The sequence below is a fragment of the Scyliorhinus torazame genome, chromosome 4 (genome assembly GCF_047496885.1).
Source record: "Scyliorhinus torazame isolate Kashiwa2021f chromosome 4, sScyTor2.1, whole genome shotgun sequence".
In the NCBI taxonomy this organism is placed as follows: Eukaryota; Metazoa; Chordata; class Chondrichthyes; order Carcharhiniformes; family Scyliorhinidae; genus Scyliorhinus; species Scyliorhinus torazame.
Genome location: NC_092710.1, coordinates 268,290,008 through 268,311,723, shown reverse-complemented (window position 1 = coordinate 268,311,723; position 21,716 = coordinate 268,290,008). Strand labels below are relative to the sequence as shown.

The 21,716-nt window shown below is 43.8% G+C and overlaps 1 protein-coding gene across 3 annotated transcripts in view; it reads right to left on the bottom strand.

Moving 5' to 3' along the window:
- The window catches only part of rngtt (RNA guanylyltransferase and 5'-phosphatase), a 520,247-nt gene that overhangs the window by 216,469 nt on the left and 282,062 nt on the right, over window positions 1–21,716 (bottom strand). The window lies entirely within an intron of this gene.

Genomic DNA, 21,716 nt, shown 5'->3' with positions numbered 1-21,716 from the left:
GGTTAATAATTACCACCCAATACGACTTCCAGTGATGGCCATGAGCCGAGCGGTCGCACGAAAGGGGGCTCTCTCTTGGGGATTTCAACTTAGGCCCTTTTAACCCATCATTCGGAATAAAAAAGTAACAAAACCCTGCACCCGCACCCCAAACTAACAACCAACCAAAGAAATGCCGGTGAACCAGCCACGGAGCCGAAAAAAAAAGTAAAAGTTGTGAGAGGAAGAACCCGACCTCAGAGCGAAGGGGCATGTGGAACAAAGCGGAGCAATGCAGAGCGAGCGGCGTCACCACGCAAATGCCAGCCCACCCATCGATGGAGCAGATGGGGCTTCTTTCAACAGAGCTCCAGAAACACAGGAGGACCTCACGTTGGCCACAGAAACTGCTCAGTCTCCCATTAAAGCGGCATTGGACAGGAGACGGGAGACCCAGGAAGCGACGGCGCAGGACCTGGAGAAAGCAGCAGCCAACCGGACGGAGCGAGCGGGTCACCTCGCTTGAGGTGGCAAGGTTGGTAACATCCCACAGAGCGCTCAAAGGGAAGGTTGACGATAAGAACAGGTCCCATTGCCAGAACCTGACGATTGTCGGGCTACCTTAGGGCACAGAGGGCCCGACAAAGTATGTCACGAGGAGAGGTGGCACGGTGGTGCAGTGAAAAATTGTCCAGTTACAAACAGATTGTGGAGGACCAGGGATACCACCTGTGTATACTTAGGTGGTTCTTGCTTTTGAGAAATCTGTAAGCCACGGGAATGTATCATTAATGATGTGGCGGATCCGGATTCTCTTCATGCCTTCAAGAGGGAATTGGTGCAGACCTTCACACATAGGAGGCAAGTGCTTTTATTGAGATATTCTTGTTCTGTGTGACCTTCAGACTTATTTTCAAAGACTTGTTTTATTTCACAATTGATGAGTGGCAGCTGATAATGTGTGTTAAATATTCATATCTTTGAAGAACTGATTTTATTTTAACGATGACACTTTGAATAGCTCATTTAAGTAATTAGGAGATATGGAATACTATATTTGTGGGCACAGAATTGCAAGAGCAGCATGGGAGAGTAGAGACAAACTCTGATGGATCTTACTGATTGTGTGATTTCGTACGGCATACAATTAAGTGTACAGACAAGGTAATTTGTCCGGTAGTTTCTATTTGCAAATGAAATTGCACTCCATTACTGTGCTTTGTCCAGATTAATGAAACCAATTGCGTGGGAGGTTTTTCTTAAAAAATGACATCTGCATTTAGAATTAAATTATCTCGCTAAAAAAGAACAAATGCCAGCCACCTGGTTTATTAACCTTCAATCCATACGACAAGGTAAAGCAAAATTTCAATCATCATTGTCAATTTAACACTGCTGCAAAATACAAGTTCTGGATAAATGTAATAAACCACAGCTGCAGTTTTACTTGTTTAGTATCAGCAATATTAAAATTACATGTAACATGCTCGAGTTAGTTCTGGATTGATGTGTGATTTTGTACAGTAAATGCAGAGCTCTTCCATTGGCTCAAATGTATCAAAGCGCGTTTGAGGAATAAAAGCAAGGATGCTCTGTTGCTCAATTCCTGATCTGCACAGAGTTATCTCAAAACACTGCAAATAGCTTCAGCATGCCGAGATTTAGGGGAGTTGGTGGAAGTCAACCAAGGTTCCTACCTTTGATTGCTATCCAATGATCGATGTGTGAAAGTGCAAATGAAAAACAGCCACTTGTGTGAAATACCACAGGGGTCTGAAAACCCAGGGAGTGGTTGTTCAGCAAGAGTTGACATGTTCAGGAGAAAATTCAGAACAAAGAAGAAAATGTGATATATATTGTATGCCTGCACATCCTTAATTTCACAGACATATGTGGGACTTAACTGTAAAATGAATAAAAGATGACTAAACTACGAGATGTAAAATATCTGATAGAAATACAAAACCGCTGATTATCAATTATTATTTTTCAAAATCTAGAGATTTACAGGTTAAATGTCCAAAGTTTCCAGAAAGCTAAACCTGCTAAAGCAGTGATAATCTTTGCCTCACAGGAATATTGAATTGCGAAATTGATTCATTCCCATCAATCAAACATCATCAAAATGAAAGGTTCTATAACTACAAGCAGAGGTCTATAGGGAAATATGAACTCTGAGAAAACAACAATATTGCTACAAGTGCAAAAATAAGGCTGGAAAATAATTGCAACACCTCTCTCCTATGAAGTCAGGCAACATGCCTCAATGTCTACCGTCCGGTGGCCCTGACATCAGTCGTAATCATAGAATTTACAGTGCAGAAGGAGGCCATTCGGCCCATCGAGTCTGCACCGGCTCTTGGAAAGAGTACCCTACCCAAGGTCAACACCTCCACCCTATCCCCATAACCCAGTAACCCCACCTAACACTTCGGGCAATTTTGGACACCAAGGGCAATTTATCATGGCCAATCCACCTAACCTGCACTTCTTTGGACTGTGGGAGAAAAGCGGAGCACGCGGAGGAAACCCTCGCACACACGGGGAGGATGAGCAGACTCCGCACAGACAATGACCGAAGCCGGAATCGAACCTGGGACACTGGAGCTGTGAAGCAATTGTGCTATCCACAATGCTACCGTGCTGCCCTTGAAGTGCTTCAAGAGGTTGGTCATGAAGCGCATCACCTCCATACTCCCAGAACGCCTTGATCCACTGCAATTCGCATATCGCCGCAACCGGTCCACAGCAGACGCCATCTCCCTGGCGCTACACTCATCCCTAGAGCATCTCGACAATAAGGACTCCTACATCAGACTCCTATTTATTGACTACAGCTCTGCCTTCAACACCATAATCCCAGCTAATCTCATATCAAAGCTCCAAAACCTAGGACTTGGCTCCTCACTCTGCAACTGGATCCTCGACTTTCTGGCCCTCAGACCGCAATAAGTAAAAATAAACAATAACACCTCCAGCACAATAGTCCTCAATACCGGGGGCCCGCAGGGCTGCGTACTTAGCCCCCTTAGTGTCCAAAAAGGTTAAGTGGGGTTACTGGGATAGGGTGAAGGCGTGGCTTTGTGTACGGTACTCTTTCCAAGGGCTGGTGCAGAAACGTTGGGCTGAATGGTCTCCATCTGCACTGTAAATTCTATGATTCAATAAGAGACGCCATTCAGTGACAAAAATAGTTACGGACCCAGGGTGACGATATGGCGAAGGAACTAAACAACCTTATGGAGCAGATGGCGGGCAGTGAACCATGGAAGTCCGAATACCCAGAGAAGAAGGTTCTCCTTCTTCTCCCAGGAACACAGGGTCGACACTAGGATCGACCTCTTCGTAGTAGGAAAATCGGTGCTTCCAGAGATAGTAGGAGCGGGATACTCCTGGACAGTAATCGCCAACTACACTCCACATTACGTGGATGTGAGGTTGGAGACGGCCTGGGCCTAGCGCCCCCATGGAGGCTGGGCTCGCCAACAAGGTGTTTTGTGAGCAGTATCACAAGCAATCGATGGGTACGTGACCTGCAACTGGAATAGGGAGGCCTCACCGGCCATGGAGTTACTGGTGGAGAGTAAGAAGCTAAACATTAACTTTGACCTGCTCTCCACTGGGAAAGCAGTACACCAGCTCCGCCAGACACGAGGAACCTTCTATGAACTTGGAGACAAGGCCAACCGTCTGCTGGCTCACCAGTTAAAAAAGCAGGCAGCCACAAGGGAAATAGCTCGGGTAAAGGGTGGGAACAACAAACTTGGGACTGGCACCAGATGAGATTAACTAGGCCTTAGCAACCTTCTACCAAGAGCTGTACACCTCTGAGCTCCGGGAGGGGACCTCAAAGATAAAGCAGTTCCTTGATGGACTGGACATGTTGGCCGTGGGGGAGGACAGGAGACAGGGCCTGGAAGCACCATTAGAACTGGGGGAAATCATGGAGAACATTAACTCCACGCAGGCGGGAAAGGCACCGAGGCTAGACAGATCCCCAGCGGAATTCTACTCGCACCAGCATCAGCCCCAACTTTGGGAGATATTCGCCGACTCGCTTTAAGGGGAATGCTGGCTCAGGCCTTAAAATCACTGGTACCCAAAAAGGACAAAGACCCAGCAGAGTGCGGGTCATACAGACCCATCTCATTCCTTAATGCTGACGCCAAGATACTGGCAAAGGCCCTGGGACTGCGGCGGGAGAGGTAGTCGTGATCAAATAGGTTGTCAAAGGCAGACAATTAACAGCAAACATCAGGCGCCAGCTGAACGTGATCATGACCCCATCTGGGGAGAGGACACCAGAGGTGATCATCTCCCTGGACGTAGAGAAGGCTCAATGGAGGTACCTCTTAACGGTACTGGAACTGTTTGGGTTTGGGCTGGGGTTCACCGCATGGGGTAAACTACTGTACAGCGCTTCCATGGCGGGACAAACACCACCAGCTCAGTATACATTCGGCTGCACAGAGGAATGAGGCAGGGATGCCCTTTATCTCTGCTGCTGTTAAAGGGAGGAGTGCAGACGATCAAAATGAACGTGCTTTCCAGGTTCCTTTTCCTGTTTAGAACCCCCCCTCAATTTTCATCGGCAAGGCCTTTTTCCCATCACAGTCGATAAACTAAACCCGAAGCTCCAGTTCTACCACTGGGCAGCTACCACAGAAAAGGTACGGGAATAGGTCAAGGAACCGGGAGCGGAATTGGTCAGAATGGAGAAGATTTCCTAAACAGGGTTATCCCTCTGAGCTCTGGCCACTACAATCACTCCCATCCCCTCAGGCCAGATACTCAAAAAGCCAAGTGGTAGTAGCCACCCTCCAACTGTGGAATCAAATGCGACATCATTTCAGTCTGACCGGGATGTCTACCATGGCCCCCATCTGCAAAAATCACAAGATTCCCCCCTGCAACAATGGGTGGAGATAGGACGAAGGGACTCTGATGGTTAGAGACATGTACATAGAAGACAGAATAGCGACCCTAGGAGACCCGACAGGGAACAAACTAAGATATAACCAAATCAAAAACTTCCTCTGCGAAGAGACGACGATATTCCCCCAGGTACCAGGACACTCACTATTGGATAGACTACTGACTGCGGGCGAGTTAAGAGATGGGAGCGGTGCGGACATGTACGGACAATTAGTGGAGGTGGCATGCTCACCCCTGGACGGGACAAGGGAGAAACGGGATGAAGAGATAGGCAGGGAGATATAGGGTGGGCTCTGGATCGAAGCACTGCACGGGCATAGTTCACCTCCATATGCGCAGGTTTGACCCAAACATAACTAAAGGTTGTACATAGGGTGCACCCAACCAGGAGGAGAATGAGCCGGTTCTTCCCAGAGATGGGAGGATAAAGTTGAACGGTGCCAGGGAGGCCCAGCCAACCACACCCACATTTTATGATTTTCTTTGAGGCCATGTCAAGCGTTGTGGGGGTGAGGATTGAGCCTTGCCCACTAGTGGCGGTCTTCGGGGTATCAGAACAGCCAGATCTCTTCATGGGAAGAGAGGCGCACAACCCAGCCTTTGCCTCCCTAATCGCCCACGGGGAAGCCTGCTCGGCTGGCGATCGGCAGCACCACCAAAGGCTGCAGACTGACTGTCCAACCTAATAATAATAATCTTTATTGTCACACATAGGCTTACATTAACGCTGCAACAAAGTTACTGTGAAAAGCCCCTAGTCACCACATTCCGGCGCCTTTTCGGGTACGCGTAGGGAGAATTCAGAATGTCCAAATTATCTAACAGCACGTCTTTCGGATCTTGTGGAAGGAAACTGGAGCACCCAGGGAAAACCCATGCAGACACAGGGAGAACGTGCAGGCTCCGCACAGACATTGACTCACGCTGGGAATCGAACCTGGCTTCCTGGCACTGTGAAGCAACAGTGCTAACCACTATGGCAGAATTTCTCAAGTTAGAGAGAATAAAATATGCGAGAGGATCGGAGGAAGGCATCCACAAGACATGGAGGCCATCCACCAACTTGTTCCAGGATCTATTTGTAATGAGCGCCCAGTGAAGAAGGGAGGGAGTGAGGAAGGGACCCAGGACTGGTCACAAAATAATAAGAAAGGGGGAGGGGAAGGGTGAAGAGAGCAGGAAGGAGGAAGGTGGAGGGAATAAATCACCAAAGGGAAACGCAAGACAGGTAAAAGAGGAGAGAACCGCGAGGGACACAGGAAAACAAAAGAAAGAGCACATCCAGCATGGCTAAGTGCCAAGAAGTAACTAGGGCGGGGGATAGACCACTCAACGGTAACAGCCGACCGCCAGGGACTCCCAAACAGGGACCCCCCCCCCCCCCCCCCGCCTCCATAACTATATTATAAGACCATAAGACATAGGAGCGGAAGTAAGGCCATTCGGCCCATCGAGTCCACTCCACCATTCAATCATGGCTGATTTCAACTCTATTTACCCGCTCTCTCTCCATAACCCTTAATTCCTCGAGAGATCAAGAATTTATCAACTTCTGTCTTAAAGACATTCAACGTCCCGGCCTCCACCGCCCTCTGTGGCAATGAACCGAGGTTAGGCTAATTGGCCTATAATTTTCCATCTTTTTCCATGTTCCCTTCTTGAACAGGGGGGTTACAACAGCGATTTTCCAATCCTCTGGGACTTTCCTGGACTCCAGTGACTTTTGAAAGATCATAACTAACGCCTCCACTATTTCTTCAGCTATCTCCTTTAGAACGCTAGGATGTAGTCCATCTGGGCCCAGAGATTTATCAATTTTTAGACCTCTTAGTTTCTCTAGCACTTTCTCCTTTGTGATGGCTACCATATTCAACTCTGCCCCTGACTCTCCGGAATTGTTGGGATATTACTCATGTCTTCTACTGTGAAGACTGACGCAAAGTACTTATTTAGTTCCTCAGCTATTTCCTTGTCTCCCATCACAAAATTACCAGCGTCATTTTGGAGCGGCCCAATGTCAACTTTTGCCTCCCGTTTGTTTTTAATGTATTTAAAGAAACTTTTACTATCATTCCTAATGTTACTGGCTAGCCTACCTTCATATTTGATCCTCTCTTTCCTTATTTCTCTCTTTGTTATCCTCTGTTTGTTTTTGTAGCCTTCCCAATCTTCTGACTTCCCACTACTCTTCGCCACGTTATAAGCTTTCTCTTTTGCTTTGATGCATTCCCTAACTTCCTTTGTCAGCCATGGCTGCCTAATCCCCCCTCTGATAACCTTTCTTTTCTTTGGGATGAACCTCTGTACTGTGTCCTCAATTACTCCCAGAAACTCCTGCCATTGCTGTTCTGTCTTTCCCACTAGGCTCTGCTCCCAGTCGATTTTCGTCAGTTCCTCCCTCATGCCCCTGTAGTTACCTTTATTTAACTGTAACACCTTTACATCTGATTCTACCTTCTTTCTTTCAAATTGGAGATTGAATTCTACCATATTATGATCACTGCCTCCTAAGTGCTCCCTTACTTTAAGATCTTTAATCAAGTCTGGCTCATTACATAACACTAAGTCCAGAATGGCCTGTTCCCTCGTGGGCTCCATCACAAGCTGTTCCAAAAAGCCCTCCTGTAAACATTCAATGAATTCCCTTTCCTTGGGTCCATTATGGATAATATCCAGGGAAGAACAGCCAGCTACCCATCCCACAAGACCGGGTGGCCATACTGTAGGCCACGTTCTGGTTCAGCAAGCACTTAGCAGCATTTTCTGTGTAAATTACTTTTGTCTATATCGTGCTCGATTACCTTATGACCATAACCAAGACCCCCTGAATGACAAGCTCCATGTATCAAAAGAATACATCCCCTGTAAAATAGATAAAACTACAGTTCTGTGAATTCTTGTAGATATACGTCTTGATTTTGTCTTGTTGTGCAATGTATGATATGTGATGTCAAAACTCCAATTAAAAACTTTTAAAAAAATGTTTGATTGGAATACCACATGGTATAATGGTAGTAATAAAACACCACAAAGTCTATGGTAGACATAAGATTCAAAAACAATTGAAGTTTAGAACTTCTTAAAATTTGTAATTCATCTTAATCATCATACTCATTATCTTCTGAGCATTTGTATTTATAATTAGTTGTAGACCCACTTACAGGTCTCTTCCAGTACTGTTTGATGAAAACATTCAGGCGAACATTTTTCACCCAGAAAGTGGAAGCTGTTATCGCATGGAATGGTTGAGGTAAATAACATGAATGATTTTGAAGGGAAAACTAATTAAGTACATGATAGAAAAAGGAATAAAAGGATATGTTGATAGACAAAGTACAGGAAGTTTGTGTGAACTGTGAACACCAGCATAGATCAGTTGCGCCAAAATATCTATTTGTGCTGCAAATTCTAAGTAATTTGATAACTGACCAGATCAAGGCATCAAGTGGCCAGGGAGGCACTTGGGCTCTGCTCACTTTGTTCCCCACAGCAACAGAGTTAGTAGCCAGATTTTAATGTGTGGGTAACAGCAGGTATAAATGTACATTATGTTAATGATGTAACATTTCGTTGGCACCTCAAATACAATACTGATACCAATCTATTTGGCATTTCATTAAAATCTTCAATAAAAAATTGCATTGCAATTCCATTTAAATAATTCCCAAATTAGTTAATATTTCTATGTACTTAAGACAATTGCTTGGAATCACCCAGATTACAATTCCAGATACAATTTTCAAGTTTAGACAGTTACTTCCAACTGAAAAATTAAAAAGGAAATAAGATCCAAAGTAAAAAGTGGTTTATTTCCACAGGTCATTGTTGGAAAATTGTACATTTGGAACCTTTGCAGAGGAGTTTGAAATATATGCGAAATCACATACCTATATATTTGAATCATTATTAGATTATTCTTTGTATTTCATAATGGTAATATTGTTAAAGTTCATCTGTTTTCTGAAGAACGCATCTCTAAAAACATCAAAAATAATCATATATTTTAAATCAGATTATGAGTCATGAAGAGTAGGAACCAGTTAAAACCAGGTGGTTTTCAAATCAGTTGTCTATTCTAGCATTTGGAGGCAAAGGAGATTTCTTACAAGTGAAACTTATGTTGCATAAATCACAATTATCGGACCAGGAAATCATTACAGCAAAGGAGGGGGCCATTCAGCCCCTCAAGTATGTGCCAGCTCTCTGCAAGAGCAATTTACCTCTTTGAATCAAATTAAGAAATGGTCATTTTCTAAAAGGTTAATAATAATCTTTATTATTGTCACAGGTAGGCTTACATTGCCACTGCAATGAAGTGACTGTGAAAATCCCCTAGTTGCCACACTACGGCACCTGTTTGGGTACACAGAGGGAGAATTCAGAATGTCCAATTCACCTAAACAGCATGTCTATCGGGACTTGTGGGAGGAAACCGGAGCACCCGGAGGAAACCCACGCAGGGAATCAAACCCGGGACCCTGGTGCTGTGAAGCAACAGTGCTAGCCACTGTGCTACCGTGCTGCGTAAGTTGTTCATTATATTTCTACAATGCCGTGAGCCCAATTGAGACAGTACTTTGGGCTGACTAAGATGTTCCCCCATCTGCGGCAATCACAGATTCCCCCCAGCCATGCTAGACACCACCTTTAAAAGATGGAGATGGGATGGGGGTACACTGATGGTCAGAGACTTCTACGTAGGGTACAGGCTGGCGGCACTGGACGAACTGACGAGGAAGTGGAAACTAACAAAAAGACAGGAAATGAGACACCTCCAAATAAAGCACTTCCTACGCAAAGAGACAGTAGGGTACCCCGAGCCCCCAGAAACCATACTATTAGAGGACCTGATAGGCACAAGTAGCAAGGAGGGGGGACTATGTGGAAAAATATACGGACAGCTACTGGACAGAGCTCGGACACCACGGGACAAGACCAGACAAAAATGGGAGGACGAACTGGGGACAGAGGTAGGGTGGGGAAATCAAAACATTTTGATTTAAATATGTTTAAAATATTCAATGCTTTGACTGATAAAATATCAATCAGTATAACTCAAGCAGTGATACCTTACTCTCACTGATCGCTTAACTTGCAAAAAAAGGGTCAAGCTCCTTGAGTGTTGTTGGAGCTGCACTCATCCAGGCAAGTGGAGAGTATTCCATTACACGCCTGACTTGTGCCTTGTAGATGGTGGACAGGTTTTGGGGAGTCGGGAGGTGAGTTACGCGCCACAGGACGCAAAGCCTGTGACCTGCTCGTGTAGCCCAGTATTTACAGGCTAGTTTAGTTCAGTTTCTGGTTGACATTAAGCCTTGGATATTGATGGTGGGACATCCAGCGATGGTAATGCCATTGAATATCAAGGGGCAATAGTTAGATCTTCTTTTGTTGGAGATGGCAATTGCCTAGCACTTGCATGGCATGAATGTTACTTGCCACTTGTCAGCCTATGCCTTGATATCATCCAGGTTTTGCTGCATTGAGGAGGAAGGCAGCAATGAGATGGTTCAGGTTTGGGACTCTGGTGGTGGACTAGTGTATGCACCGGATAAAGTTAACGGGGCATTTGAGGCATTTTATAAGAATCTCAATAGGTTAGAGCCACCTGGGGAAGAGTCGGAAATGGTAGTGTTTCTGGAGCCATTGGAGTGTCCTAAGGTTGAGGAGGAGGAGGAGGATCAGGAAGGGTTGGAGGAGCCATTGGGGGTGGAGGAGGTCTGGACAGCTATTGGACAAATGCAGAAGGGTAAGGCACCCGGGACAGATGGGTTCCTGGTGGAATTTTAGAAAACATTTGTAGATTAGCTGGTACCGTTATTGGTGGAGATGTTTGCAGATTCAGTCGCGCAAGAGTCTCTACCGGTTACAATGATGCAAGCGCCATCTTGCTTCTGTTAAAAAAGGATAAGGAAGGTGGAGTGTGGGTCATACTGTCTGACTACTTTAATAAATACAGATGCCAAGATTTTGGCCAAGGTTTTAGCGCTGAGGTTGAAGAAGTGTCTCTCTCAGGTCATTGGGGAGGATTAGACAGGATTTTTGAAGGGTAAGTTTTTGTCGTCTAATGTGCGGCGGCTTTTAAATGTGGTGTCATCCTCGTCTGAAGGATCAGGAAGTTATTGTGGCAATGGTTGCCGAGAAGCTTTTGATAGGGTAGAATGGGGATATTTGTTTGCGGTGCTGGAATGGCTTGGGATAGGGCCTAAATTTGTGTTGTGGGTTTGGTTGTTATAGAAGGTAGACTCCGCACTGAATTGTCTCCGCACTGAAGATATGAAGACAATTTTGGCAGCACTTTAAATTGAGGGGGGGGGGGGGGGAATATTGAAGCTGGTGCCAATCTGCTGACAAAACGTATAGCCAGGCAGGGCAATGGACAAAATAGCCCCACACAAACCAGGGTTTTCATCACTATCAATGCAATTATCCACAAGGAGGTAATGGACAGTAGATAGAATGTTGGCTTCTATCTACAATTAGATAACATATTTTGCTAAACTTACTGGATGCCTTGTTCAAGAATTTTTTTTAAAAGGTCATATTTAGGTTGTATGATGTTGCTATGATACAGAGGTTGTGAATTTTTAATTTGCAGCAGCTGTTCGTCAATTAGTCTTCATTAAAATCCACAAACATTTAGCAGATCTATTACTGTCTGCAGCATAGAAACACTGTCATTTAACTGGAACATGCAACGAACTGCAAGAATGCTGGAGAATTAATAAAAATGATTCACTGTGTGCAAGACAGAGAGACTTCCTCCAACTGTGGAAGTGTTAATTAGCACCTCAGCAAGGAAAAAAATTACTATGCATTTCCCCAAGAAACTTTCATCCTTCGCCTGCAATATATCATAGCAACAGGGAGTGAATTAGCTAAAAATTAAGGAACACAAAGGAAATTAGTCTGTTAAGTGCACCAGAGGGAGAAAACGATCACCAATAAAGTTGCACATTTGTAAGAAACTGACAAATGGCGATCTTTTCACTTTTATCAAAAATAACTCAAAATATCCCTCCTTTGGATGTAATTTCTGGGCACTTTTCACATTATTAATCCAGGCCCGATAAGTATTAAATTCTTCCAATATGCACTTTTATTATTTGTCACTGGCTATATTTTCAAAACAAAGTTTGAATGTGCATTTACTGCAAAATTTCATTATACAGATAACCTTGAAATGCACCTTTCAAAACTACTGTGCATTGTTGACTAATAATGGGTATTACTATAAGCCAGAGCAAAATAAGGTAAATGTCTGAAACAACATGACATGCTACCATTAGGTCACAAAACCTTTGGCTTCCTATCCAGACCGTTTTGACTCCCAGATATGTAGAAAGGTGGCACAACATCATTAGGACCTAAAAGTCTAAAACACAAAATGGACAGGGTTTTTGTCACATTTTTAAACTAAGGAAACATTTTGCAAGGTAACTATAAATGAGGGGTGCCGTTTGCCCATCAGTCTACATCTATAAAGATTTTATGCAACCTGAAACTGTGTTAATTGCTTCCTCCACTACTTTACCTTGGAGCTCGCTCCATACACAAATCAATGTTTGAAGAACATTCCTGCTGGCAGTCATTACTAGGTAAACTTGGCTCCCCTAGTCCTATTCACGTTTTAATTTAAAGTCATTTTACTGATTTGCTATCTGCATACCTCCATATGGTAACAGCTTTAACTCAGTGGTAGCAATCTCAACTCAATAGTCAAAGCATCATGAGTTCCCACCCCAAGGATTTGAGCACATTATTTAGGTTGCCACGTCACTGCAGGACTGAGGGATCCTGCATTCCCAGAGACTCCATCTTTCAGATGAGACATTAAACAAAGGTCATTTCTGAGATAAGCGTAAATGATCCCACGGCACTATTAGGTGAGCAGATGAATTTTCCAAATATTCCAACTATTATCTTTCACTAAACATCACTAAATCAGTTAATCTGATCCTTATTTCTTTGTTCTTTGTGGGGTCCTGCGGTATGAAAGTTGGCTCCTACATTTCCTTACACAACAATGTAAACAGCTATGTAAACATGTCAGTTATTACAAAGCTGCTGAAGTGTCTCCTCTACGAGAAGGGTGTACAGTCATAGGAATTTTTAATAGAGAAGTTAACAGGAAGTAACTGAAGATGTAATTGTTTTTTTAAAACAAAGGTATTTAAGTGTGAGGACATGGAGACTTGCCTCATCTTGCCCTGAAACCATTGCCAATTGTTGTCAAAACCCATCTGGTTCACTCATGCCCTTTAGGGAAGGAAATCTGTCATCCTTACCTGGTCTGGACTATATGTAACCCCAGATTCCCAGCAATGTGGTTGACTCTTAAATGTCCTCAGAGATGGGCAATAAATGCTGGCCCAGCCAGCAAAACCTACATTCCATTAATTCATATTTTAAAATCTGTAAATCTACACCCCAGCTAAGAGGGAAGAAGAGATAACAATCTTTTGCAAATAAGTAAAAATATGTGAAATTTGATAGTATTTTATCATGATTTTAATTCATGCAGACAGTATAATCCCAGCAATAAATCACTTATTGCACTCTCTTTGGTAATGTAAAAGCCTGTAACTTTAGCAGCAGTGCAATTAACTTACTGTCCTCTATAAGCTATCTGATGTCCTAAACTTGTTGCAATTAGTAAACAATATTCTACAGCCACTTATCTTCTGGTCAAATTGCAAGTTCGTCCTAAACAAAAGAATGGATGTCACATGTAGAAGACAATTTTAAACTGATGAATTTACGTCAATGGATTTATTGATCCTATGGGCAGTTAAATTAATCATGGATGCAACAACATGCAGCACGATGGCACAGTGGTTAGCATTGCTGTCTCACAGCGGCAGGAACCCGGATTCAATTTTGGCTTCATCAGGAACCCGGATTCACTGGCTGTGTGGAGTTTGCACTTTCTCTCCATGTCTGCATGGGTTTCCCACAGTCCAAAGCTGTACAGGTTAGGTGGATTGGCCACGATCAATGAGTGGGGCTACGGGGATAGGGCTGGGGAGTGGGCCTAGATAGTGTTCTTTCGGAGGGTTAGTGCAGACTTGATGGGCCAAATGACCTCCTTCTGCACTGTAGGGATTCTATGAATGATCTTTTCCAGCAGCAATACTTCTCCCAAATAAATGTATAAATACTGATTAAAAGACCAAAAACCTACCATGTAATGCTGGAATGCTTTAACAATGCAGCTAAACTGGCAGTGCTTTGGTTGTGCCTTCACTCCTACAGACTGCAGTAGTTCAAGAAGGAGGGGTGTAGCTGGAGATGGACAATAAATAGTGGTCTTTTCAGCAATGCCCACATCACATAAATGAATATCAGGAGGCACAGTGGTTAGAACTGCTGCCTCACAGCTCCAGGGTCCAGAGTTCAATTTCAGCCTCAGGTGACTGTGCGAAACTGCACTTTCTCCCAGTGTCTGCGTGGGTTTCCTCCGGGTGCTCTATTTTCCTCCCTCAGTCCAAAGATGTGCAGGTTAGGTGGATTGACCATGCTAAATTGCCCCTCAAGTGTCAAAATGGTTAGGTACAGTTACTGGGATAGGGTGGGGTGTGGGCTTAAGTAGGGTGCTCTTTCCAAGGGCTGGTGCAGACTCAATGGGCCTCCTCCTGCACTGTATTTATGATTCCATGAATATAAAAAGTATAGCAGGAAACCTGGCATTAGCAAAGAACCTATTTGGCCATTTCAAGGAGGAGATGGAATAAAATATGTAACTATGCACAAATGGATCTTTGACGAGCGCAGGACAAATTGAGAGTAAATAGCAAATCATACGGGATCCCGGGCTTCATTGAATGCAAACGCAGGGAAGTTATGTTGAACTTGCATTAAGCTTTGGTGAAGCGAAAAGAGCATCCAGTTCAGCAGTTCAGAAAAGATAGGTGTGTCCTTGAGGGGGTGGAGAGATTTACCAGAATAGTTCCAGAGATGAGATTTTTTAACTATAAAGTTAGGTTGGAGAAGCTGGGGTTGTTCTCCTTCGAGCATAAGAGGTTGAGGCGAGATTTGATAGTGTACAAGATGATTAGACATGAAGGACAAAGATACACTTTCCATTAGCTGGTAATGGGGCTAGGACCAGGTGGCACAGATATAAGGAGCTATAACATCCTTGGAGTGGCAATCAACGTCAGTGCCCACTTACCTGCCCTAATTTCTTCACTGCCGGCATGCTAGCCCCCAGCTACACGCCAGTCTCTCCCTATCTTCCTGACTCAGGCTGGGTGAGATATTCAGGCAGAAAAGCAGGTACCTGGGCCCAGTGTACAAAAGGATTACAATGAATTAGGACATGGCCCCTTTTCTTACCAAGCTGCTGTAAAGCAGGTGACTTTAAAGGTCCCATTGATAATAACAGGCCAGGGAGAAGGTCAGTGTCCAAGGTAAGTGGATGTGTGAGAGTGCGTGCATGCGGGGAAGAAGAGTCTCCTGTCGGGTCGGGAGTGCGAGGGTATCCCATGCAGGGACCGGTCTGGGTATTTAAAATAGTTATGCTCGAGCTAGATGTGCTTTTATTTCTTCTACTATTTTTAGAGTAACTCTTAGTGTCACAGTGGCAGAGAGCTATTACAATTTAAATCACTTTGTCAGATGGTTCCCAGTGCAGCCCAATTGTCCAGAGGAAGTTGGCGCTTCTGGACAATTGTCACATAAACTCTTACCTGGGAACTTCCAAGAGGGAGATGACGATACATCTTTAGCAATTATAGGCAAGGTTTTGAAATGGAAAAAAAATTAAATGAAGCTCGCTTATTGTCACAAGTAGGCTTCAAATGAAGTTACTGTGAAAAGCCCCTCGTCGCCACATTCCGGCGCCTGTTCGGGGAGACTGGTACGGGAATTGAACCGTGCTGCTGGCCTGCCTTGGTCTGCTTTTAAAGCCAGCTCTTTAGCCCTGTGCTAGACCAGCCCCTGAGCAAGGAATCAGGGAAGAATTTATTTTCATGTAGCAAATGATGATCACCTGTAACTCATTGTCGCAAGGGTGATGCAAACAGATACGTTCAATGATTTCAAAAGAAAATTATATGGAGTAAATTACATTTGAGGAGGGAAATAATGTTCTTTTAATTTGTTTTACGGGATGTGGACATCGCTGGCTGGGCCAGCATTTAATGCCCATCTCTAGTTGCCCTACATAGCAGGATTATGAGAACAGAGTGGGGAAAGGGGCTGACTGGATTTCTCCACAGGTGGCCAGCATGGGTTGAAAGGCCTTCTTTTCTGCGTTTGTAATGACACTATGATGCATTCTATCTTAGCAGCACTGTTTAGGGTGTGGCCATTAGCAAGTTGGCCCTTTTACACACTGTTAGGCAGATGAAGTAAAGAAAACTAAGTTACCAAGATAATAATAAAATGTCAACTATAACAACCCAGAAAATGCTTATTATAGCCCATAGAAAAAAAAAAATCAAACAAGGAGATACAGTAACAGGATACAAGATGCAGTGATGCAATATCAGATAACTATTCAAAAAAAAACACCCCAGTCCAACGCCGGCATCTTCACATCATGGCTATTCAAAAAAAGACAACTGACTAAGTCAGAAGTCACCAGTGGATTAAGTCACCAAGTCTACAAGAACTTTTTGAAGTATTGAATTTAAATGGGAAACTGGCGTGTTACCTTTTCCATTTAGAAAATTGAGTTCTGTAATCTGTAAGTTTTAAAAACGTCTAATAATTTTTTTTTCATTCCTTCACTACTACGTCACCTTTGCCAGCCACAGTTTTTCTCATAAACTCCGTGTATGGAATACTGTGCAATGTAAGTGTTTACTGTTATGTTAGAAATGTTCTGTAGCTGCTATGCACGTGGATACCAGAAGGGTCAGAGTATCTCCCAGTCTCTCACTAACATAGCTTTGTTGGCTGCATTTTAGTGCTGTTGAGGGAAGATGAAAGAAAGAAGTCATGAAAGAGGATTTTCAAATGATGGAAGAAAGGCATGTGTGGAGCTTTAATGCACCCCCTCTCTGCAACCCCAGTGCCAATCTCCATTTCTGAAAAGCAATTTCTATTGTACGGCAGAGGGAAGGACAGTGGCTAGCACTCCTGCCTCACAGCGGCAGGGACCCGGGTTAAATTCCTGTCTTGGGTCAGTGTGTGTGTGAAGTTTGTACATTCTCTTCGTCTCTGCATTGGTTTCCTCCGGATGCTCCGGTTTCTTCCCACAGTCCAAAGTGTTGGATAGGTGGATGGGCCATGCTAAATTGCCCCTTACTGTCCAGGGATGTGCAGGTTAGGTTATGGGGCTAGGGGGGTAGGGGGCGGTGGTTGGGTGAGTGAATATGGGTAGAGTACTCATTTGAAGGGTCGGTGCAGACTCAATGGGCCAAAAGGGCTCTTTCTGTACTGTACGAATTCTATGATTCTATGACTGAAAAACACCCTTAGTCAGCCAGTGTGCAAAGGGAAAGAATGCACACCACCCCAATGATTCTGACTATTGAGTGAAATCATACACTTGCTGTTATGATTCAGATGTATTCGTTATGATTTGATCATGTGCAGATTTGTTTGAGTGAAACAATTGAATCCAATTTTTTTTTTTTTTTTTAAATTTGCCCCCTCTTACTCAGGCAAGGATGGACTAAAACTAAAGGTCTATAACATTAAAATATATTTAGAAAATTGTATTTCACCAATAACTTGATTATTCTTACCTGAAAAGATGTGTACGTTTTGAATAGCTTTATGATTATTTTACATGAAGGTTTCAGCTTTTCCAAAGTTGAAGTTTTGGACCAGTGCTTTTACTCTTAGTAACTTTAGGATGATCTTAAAAATATGCTAAATTTCCCATTAAATATCAGGAGGATGTCAGTTAGACAGCAGGATTCTTATTATGCAAAACCATTTCTCAGTCCTCAAATAATTTTTTGGGGAAAAGGAATGAAACAATCAAAATCTCGCGAAATGGCAAAAGGGGAAATGTGGCCTCCAGTGTACTGTCTGTAAAACATAGTTGGACAGTATAGGGATGGAATAATACACCTAATGTCTCCGTTAGACAGTGCAAGGTGGTGACTTTCTGTTCTTAGACTGTGCCGCTGAAACAATGTTCCTTCGAACCGCCTCAAACATTTCTGCACTTACTAAAACACAAAAGGCCGGATACTCTGTTTGGGAGACTATGGGCTGGATTCTCCGATTGTGAAGCTATGTCCTCATGCCGGCTTGGGAAGGGTGGCGTTTTACGCCCGAATATTTGGCGATAAACGGCCACCGATCCCCCGTGCAGCTGGGGGTTAGCATGCCGGCAGGGAAGAGCACCTGGCTCTAGCTGCCGATACGGCCCGGAGAATTGCCAAGTCTGTGGCTGCGCATGCACACGGCGGCGGCCTGCGAAATAGAGCAGCCCCTTTGGCCGGCTCATGCGCCCCGGACCGCTCCCCCACAGTGACGCCAGCCCCTGAAAAAGTCCCCCCTGCCCGCGGATTGGCCCTCCCCCAACTATGGCGGTGCACAGCCGCCACGCCGAGTTCCCGACGGATGAGACCACACATGACAGACGCCATCCGGAACTCAGCCGGTCGGGAGCGGAGCATCGAGGTGCAGGCAATGTTCTGAGACGGTTGATACGGTCGCATTACGTGCTCTCAGAGTACGGAGCTTTGGAGGGGGAGGAGCATCGGGAAAGCAGCATCGCCCCCGGTTTGGTTGGGAACTTTGATTCTTCGGCCGATCACCGAACGCTATTTCGGCGTCGGCGACCGGAGAATCCCGCCCTAGGTTTTCCCACCGGAACAGAATAGCACTTGATTCTCATTAAACTCTCAATTTTTGAGAGTTGTTTAGCCTCTCGCTTCCCCTCAACAGCCATAGCTTCGAGTCCCAGTTTGCAAATATGTGCATCAATTCGCGCCTGCATGACTTCTACCTGAGAGGAGTGGAGCATCGCGGAGGGGTAGCATGAAATGCCCAACCCACAAATGAAATTTAAATACTTGAAAATGACGATATTGCATGGGCACAAACCTGACTTGAACACCTCAGATCTGGTCTTCAGTAATAATAATAATAATCGCTTAGTAGAGAGTCAATCTCCCGATGAAGGAATGATTTCCGGTTGGGGAATGTACGTACTACGTTCTTTGACACAAAGTCGTCTCCACATTTGTTGATAAGTCTGTGACGATAGCAGCATACTCGTTTAGATTGGTCACTGAGTTCTTAAATATGGACCAGTCCACTGACTCCAAGCAGTCATGTAGGTGCTCTTCTGTTCCCTTCAGCTGATACCTAACCAGTGGTTTATGAATACTTAACATAACTGCTTGCTTTTATACCCTCTGACTATTTACAAAGCAGTGCACATTTTTAAACAGCCTGATCAATATCCCCTATCTTCAAAGATTTGTGGACAAACCTCAATTCATTCTATTCCTGTACTTCATTTAAAATTGTACCATTATTTTATATTAGTTCTTCCTTCCAAACTCCATCACTTCACATTTCCCCATGTTAAATACAGGTCTTCCCATTTCTCTGTCCTCCTGAAATCACACATTTTTGTATAAAATATGAAACCAACTTTGAATGTTTCAGTAGCATTATGCATAAATGAACATATATACATTATTAACATGTGTGCCAAGAGTCTTCTGAATTAGCTTTGCAAACAGGCAGTTATATTTTCCCAATAATCTCCTATAATGCACACAAGCTCAATAGATGACATGCGGATTTATCCTTCCTGTTCATTTCTCAACATGAAAACACAGATGCTTGGGAGCATACTGTTTGCTCTCTCCACAACATCCAATTTCCATCTACCAACAGCTGCAACTCTGCTGCCAAAGCAAATATGCCAACTTAACAAGAAACTCCTGTAAACACTAAAAATCAAAAAGGTGTGTGTGCGCGTGTGTGTGTGGGGAGGCGAAGAATGCGATTTTATAAAGCGAGAAATAAATGCATTTCTCAAGGAATGCTACAAAATCCATCTGAATAAATGTTCTGCAAAAGTCCAAAATTACTGGCACTCATTGATGTTTATCCAGCGTGTAAAATGCACTCTTCATAGAACATAGAACATAGAAAAATACAGCACAGAACAGGCCCTTCGGCCCACGATGTTGTGCCGAACCTTTGTCCTAGATTAATCATAGATTATCATAGAATTTACAGTGCAGAAGGAGGCCATTCGGCCCATTGAGTCTGCACCGGCTCTTGGAAAGAGCACCCTACCCAAGGTCAACACCTCCACCCAACACTAAGGGCAATTTTGGACATTAAAGGCAATTTATCATGGCCAATCCACCTAACCTGCACAGCTTTGGACTGTGGGAGGAAACCGGAGCACCCTGAGGAAACCCACACACACAGGGGGAGGATGTGCAGACTCCGCACAGACAGTGACCCAAGCCTGAATACAGAAAATTAGAATACTTCATCATCCAAATGATTTAAGACAATTGATATTTAACTTGTAGATGAAAATAGTGCCTAGATTTGCAACAACATCATATTAGTTCAAAAGAATTGCTAAAATAACACTTCAAGGTTTCCAATCTATTAAATGTGTGCGCACAGCCGACAGACTTCCCAAAGCCATACAAGATAAAAATAAAATCAGAGACACAATTGGTTTCCAGACGGATGTTAACATTAGTGAATCATTTTTAAGACTGAGCACCGAAAACTAAATTTTTAACACTCTACCACCACCCGACTTAACATACTGAAAGCATCAGACAATCACAATGTTATAATTTACTCCAAGTTTAAGGTCAGCACTGTGCCGCAGTGGTTAGCATTGCTGCCTCACACCACTGAGGTCCCAGGTTCGATCCCGGCTCTGGGTCACTGTCCGTGTGGAGTTTGCACATTCTCCCCGTGTTTGTGTGGGTTTCGCCCCTACAACCCAAAAAGATGTGCAGAGTAGGTGGATTGGCCACACTAAATTGCCCCTTAATTGGAAAAAAATGAATTGGGTATTCTAAATTTATTTTAAAAATAAAACAAAATAATTTACTCCAAGTTTGAAATTAGTAAAACCATCAGGGCTCTTGCCAAAATAATCAGCTGTCACAGAGCAATACATAAATGCAAGTATGGCTTTGCTAATATTCTGTTAAGAACCCTATTGATGTTAAACTTGAGAGTATCCCTAAACCCAGAAGGGTAACTTAGGCACCGGTTCTTAGTGGTGCAAAGTTTCAATTTTGTATACTGTGAGACAAATGTGTGAACCAGGGTGGTTCAGTTGTTCTGTGAACAATTAATAGAGAATATTTATTAACTTAAAAGAAAAAAAACACTACAAGATTAAAACACACTACAACATGCAAGTACATTGTTGGCTATCCACACAGTATTACATGAAATGTCCCCTTCGTTCCAACTACCTATAATCCCTTAACTCGGAAACACCCCGTTGTTCCCAAACATCATCCAATATTATATAACTCTACAGGCTAAAGCCAACAAATAAATCAAGCACACCTGTGGTCACCTGTGGGAAAACGGTCTTCAGTTTCAGCGAAGGTGAAATCTGCTCGTTTCGAGTTTTGATCTTAGCCGGCTGCCGTTTAGCAATAACTTGTTTTGGCAGACTGTATCTGCAGCTGAGTGTGGCTGATGGTTGCTGTCTGTGTTTGCCCCGTCTCTCTTTTCCCCCACTCATTGTGCTCTGGATATACCAATTTTCCCTTTGATTTTATCCACCCTGTGGAGTCGACTTCTTGCATATACCCCACTTTGAAATTAACACCTCTGTTGGCCAAATCATTATCCACTGTAAAATCTATCGCCTCAATAGAAAA